At 34.6% G+C, this 5,876-nt stretch overlaps 1 non-coding gene across 1 annotated transcript; it reads right to left on the bottom strand.

Moving 5' to 3' along the window:
- Positions 1-5,222: 5,222 nt before the first annotated feature.
- Positions 5,223-5,329, bottom strand: LOC121212819 (small nucleolar RNA R71). Its single transcript, XR_005908193.1, has one exon. It is a non-coding gene; the product is annotated as a small nucleolar RNA R71 (small nucleolar RNA).
- Positions 5,330-5,876: the final 547 nt, after the last annotated feature.

Raw genomic sequence — 5,876 nt, forward strand, 5'->3', positions numbered from 1 at the left:
CGAAGAGTCTACCAAACCCCACACTTGCCTTAATCAAGACCTCGCCCAATGGCTAATTCATAGTCCTTAAATACTTGATAAATTTTGGACCATTACCTTACCCGGGTGTGACACTATACGCCTTAGTTCAATTAACAATACTCGAGTACTACACTTCATTGGGCAGGATGTTATAGAATTTACGACAATAGAAGTACAAAATACACCACTATGGCTTAGTAGACCATGTCACATAGGTCACATCTAGTGACAAGTTTTACTATCTCGACGGACTATTGCAAAAGGTTGCATGGGTTTCTCCCTCATGGACTTATGCATATCTTCATGTCATGGTTTGCCAATTTGATTTACATATCAAAAGGCATCACCATGAATATATCACACCATGGGTATCCCCCAATTGGACTTAGACACCTTCATGTCATGATATTTTAGTCCAATCGTTTTCTTACTAGAGGCATCACCATGAGTGTATTCTTTAACTTACAACTCCATGGCTCTCTATTGTATGGACTTACCCATCATAGCATTATGCTCTGCCAGTTTGGTTAGCAATAAAACTGCCCTACCAAGGCATCACAAATACATGTTTTACTCAGAATTTACTTACTCAGATTCATTCACATACCTAAATGATTCAGACACTCCCACATCAGACTTCACATGCAAGGGTTCAGAAGGAGACTCACCTGATACTCACAAAGACTGTAGCTTGGAGTTCCCCAACTCAAGCATCATTCTCAAATCAGTAGCAACAATTTCTTACAGAACATAAAAGCACCATTGACGCCCATTTACAGAAAATTGACCAATAATTTGATTATTGACAACTTTCATTTAGAGTCCCTTTTTCACACCTCACTGTTCATATGATTCCTAATACCCTTATTCTCTCAAAAACTTAACATGCAAAGCTACCAGACTTACCAAGAAGTAGATCTTCTATTTAGAAATTAAAAAAAAATAGCTTCAAACTTAACAAAGAAGAGAAAGTAGAGAGCAAAATTGTAGAAAGAAGAACCATTCCATCACCAACCTCTCTCACCGTACATATATATATGCCCAGTTACCTTAGTGGAACTTGATAAGTGTCAATTGTTTCCAAAGTTTGTTATAATAAATGACCTATATAGTTTGAGAGAAATATGAATGAAAATCCTGTACAAATATTATTTGACCAACCAATTTAGTTGGATCTTAACCAGTTCACATTACGAAACCAAATTAGCACAATGCTCAAACAAATTAGGAGTACTATACATTTGGCAGTATCCCTCACTAGACTTACTCTTCACTTATAAAATACATTCTAAAATAAAAGAATAACTTGATATAGAATTTTTTTATTAATTATGTAGTGATTACCATACACCAAATCGTATTCTCCAAAAGAGTTTAAATGGGCAGACTACACTACGCCAAATAGATAATTTCACACACAAACACCTTCAAATTGAGTCTTCTAGTTCTAGTATGTGACAACTCTCTCCCCCTAAGCCAAATTTTGTCTTCAAAATTTTCTAACTTGAGAATTTCAACTACAAAGATATGGAAATAGCTGTTTGTACAAGGAGTATGGCACCAACAGGCAGAAAATCCCACATACTCATAACGTTTTTTCTTTAGAAACGTACACTTTAGGAAGTTCCCTTCTAATGAGAATGCTAATAGTCTTCTCAAAATGGAAAATTCAAAACTTGATGGTTACTTTGTAACACCTTCTAACCTGTATCCGTCACTGGATTAGGGTTATGAGACATTATCGAACAAGACACAGCTTCAAAACGTTCACATTTTCACATAAGTCATATTAGCTTAAATAAAGCATATGGCCGATTAAAAAATTAAACATACTTTATAAATCGTAACTCGAATTTAATTCATACATCAAATTAATATAACTATGCTTTAGAAATACATACATAAATTATGTGCTCATTGTTGTAATGGTATTCAAAAACTAAGTAAATACCAAACATTTTATTTCATAATTTTTATACATGCACTCATTAAACCAAACAGATAACATATCAATCTTTATATCTATTATCATAAGCGGCATTGATAATGGTCTTTATAAATAAACATACTTTACACATTTATTTAAGTCACAAAGCCATGCGCCAATTCACATGCCAAAAATTACCATATTTAAAATACAAACACATAACCAAAACACCAATCAAGCTTTAAGCACAAGGCATATCCATTATTATCCATTTACTATGAACTAAAACAACCAACAATTGAACCAATAATTTACATCCATTTGACTATTATACCCACCACCATTTTCGATCATAATTGATAGATTCATAATATGCCTAGTTTACTAGCATTTTATTTCACATACACGATGTACAAGATATATACACTTATCCCTATATATTACACATAAAGTGACTTTAAAACTATACCAATTGTACATCTTCTCTTATTACATTTTTATGTGCACAAGACTATATTATAAATGAACCCTTTTAGGCACATTTAATAATGATAAGTATACCCAATTCATATGTTACTGATCATGCTCAACAATGCATACACAAAGCCATTCATCTTTCTATATATATTCGAACGTCCTTAATAACTTCCTTACATAACATTTAAAGTATAAACATTATTTACCATACTAAACCGAATCAAATATCAAACCATTCATCATATTTCGTGAGTATAAATGTCGAATCACAACTAGCTCATAACCATCACTTATTTTTATCACCTAACTAAATACAGAAGTACGCATACAATCCAAAATCCAAACACATTCATCAACCACAAAGATATATATGTCAAGCTTTTATTTTTAAAAGAACTAATCATAAGCCATATACAATTATTTCATGCCAGAACATATTTATACCAAGCATATCACAAATACCATTCATGCATGGCATGTAGCATTTTAACAAAAATGAGCCTAAACCATGATCAAACATAACCGAATTCAAGCATAGAAATCAAGCCATTTTCGCATGGCTTTAATATATACATACTTCAAAATCAAACATATTAACTAGCCTATACATGCCATAGGTTCAAGTTCAAACTTATAAAATACCACAAAAGTGATTGATAGTGTGATAGATTTCTCTGACGATCCTCGAGCTCGTAACTAGCTTCTAAAATCTATAAAAATAAAGAGCATACACACACAGTATGCTTGAATAGCTTAGTGATAAACTATAATTTATACATATTTTTATGCCATGTTTAACGCATTTTATGGACAATTTCCCATTAGAATTGGTGAATTGGATGCTCCTAATGCTTTAATTTCATGTTTTATACTTAGAAGAGCATAGGAGGGCGAAAGGAACGAGAAACAGGCCAAAAACGGAGAAAATGGGCCATAGTACGAAACCAACACGGCCTGGACCTCCTCACAAGGGCAGACCACACGGCCGTGTCAATTTGGGAGGCTTAAGCACGGCCTGAAGTAATCGCACACGAGCGTGTCAAACGGGCGTGTCCCTATCGAGCCCAAGTTGAGTCCAATTCAGAAAAATCTAATTTTGATGGCTCTTAGGCATTCCAAAGCCAATAAATACACCCTAGAGGAGGAAGAAAGAGGACACATAGGGAGGGAGTAAGAAGTTACTCCAAGGAAGCCAATTGATCTATCTCAGAAGCCGGATTCATCTTCAAGACTGAAGATCTCTCCTCAATTTCCCCTTTGGAGTTATGGGTTTTCTTTATGTTTTGTATTCTTTATTATTCTGAGATGTTTTCTTATTTAGTTATGAACTAAAACCCCTAAACACCTAAGGGGAATGAAACCTAAGATGAATCTTGTTATTATTTTTTGAATTGTATGATAAATATTTAACTTATTATTAATTATGTGTTCTTAATTCTTGTTTTGATATCCCAGGATACTGACTCAAGATAAGCTCTTATTCAGAGGAGGAATAGACAATGTCAAAGAGTACATTTATCATAATTAAGCGAAGTTGTTTGCACGCCTAGACATAGGGTGACAAGATTTTGCCGGATTAGGGTGAAACCTCATAAGGGGATCCATAGATCAAGTTAATACAACCCTAGGGTGTTAATTAGAGAAGAGTCTCAATTATTCAATCTAGGGATTAGACATTATTAGTCTTGAATAGAGATAATAACATAACTTAGGGATCTCCACGGAACAAGCCAAATGAATAAATCGTCCGATTCGAAGCCAGAATAACAAGTACAGTCTAGGTCGATTTTTCCTTAGGTATTGTCTTAATTCAATCGATTTTCCCAAAAGCGATTCCCCAATTCTATTCTCTGTGAGTTCTTAGTTTAGATAATTAGTTAGTCAAAATAAAACCTCTTTATTCTTAGGCTAGATAATAAAAAAAGTCATTACTAGTACTTTTAGTTCCTTTGGGTTCGACAATTCGGTCTTGCTAAAACTATACTACTGTTCGATAGGTACACTTGCCTACATCGCGATAATAGTTAGTTTCAAGAACGATTAACTATAAATATTTAAAACCTATCATGAAATAACATTATCAAGTTTTTGGCACCATTGCTAGGGAACTAACATATTAGGAACGCTCAATTTTTATTACTTTAACCATTTATTTTTCTTGCAATTTAATTTTATTATTATTTATTAATTTACTTTTTCTTTCTCTTGGCAGGTTTTTATAGTTTATGACTAGAAAAAACCCGTCAGGACCACTACTTTTTGACGAAGAAATCGATCGCACACTTCATAGAAACCAAAGAGAAATAAGGTGAAGCTTAAGATACATAGAGAACAAGCAAGAGGACGATACTCAACCCCCAACCGAAGAGATGGCTAAAAACCAAGACAATCAACTACCTCCTATAATTGTGGTTAATCAAAATCTTGCTCCATGCACTATGTATGATTATGCTAAACCTTCTTTAACAGGAACTTAATCGAGCGTAGTTAGACCTGCTGTAGCTGCAAATATTTTTGAACTAAACCTAACACTATTCAAATGATACAGCAATTTATTCAGTTTGATGGTTTGCAGGATGAGGATCCCAACGCCCACTTAGCAAACTTCTTGGAACTATGCGATACATTTAAAATTAATGGTGTTTTTTATGATGCCATTCATATTCGGTTATTCCCTTTTTCATTGAGAAACAAAGCTAAACAGTGGTTGAACTCATTACGACGAGGGTCAATCACTACTTGGGAACAAATGATCGAAAAATTTAGATTAAAATATTTCCCGCCGGTTAAAACAGCCAAATTACGTAATGATATCTCTTCGTTTATGCAGATGGACTTAGAAACTCTTTATGATGCATGAGAGAGATACAATGACTTACTTAGAAGGTGCCTTCACCATGGGTTACCGCTTTGGCTTCAGGTTCAAACATTCCATAATGACCTGAATCCTTCGACTCGGCAAATGGTTGACGCAGCTGCTGGCGGAACCATCAATAATAAAACACCTGAAGATGCTTATGAGTTTATAGAAGAGATGTCACTGAATAACTATCAGTGGCAAGTCTTGAGGACAAAACCAACAAAAACAGCCAGTGTTTATAACGTCGATTCGGTCACCATGCTCTCTAATCAGGTAGAACTCCTGAATAAGAAAATTGATGGTTTTCTTAGTTCTTTACAGGTTCACCTAGTAATGCAGTGCGAAGCAAGTGGAGGTGGTTGGAATACCAACCTTATGGCCACAACATGGATAACGAGTAGTTAAATTACATGGGTAATAATTCTCGACCTCAAAACAATCTATATAGTAACACTTACAATGCAGGTTGGAGGAACCACCCAAATTTCTCATGGGTAGGCCAAGGAAATCAAAGACCACCTCCAGGCTACCAACAACCACCCTACCAATAGGAAAAGAAGTCAAACCTTGACGAGATGCTCACAAAGTTTA

Source organism: Gossypium hirsutum, chromosome A13, assembly GCF_007990345.1.
Source record: "Gossypium hirsutum isolate 1008001.06 chromosome A13, Gossypium_hirsutum_v2.1, whole genome shotgun sequence".
Lineage (NCBI taxonomy): Eukaryota > Viridiplantae > Streptophyta > Magnoliopsida > Malvales > Malvaceae > Gossypium > Gossypium hirsutum.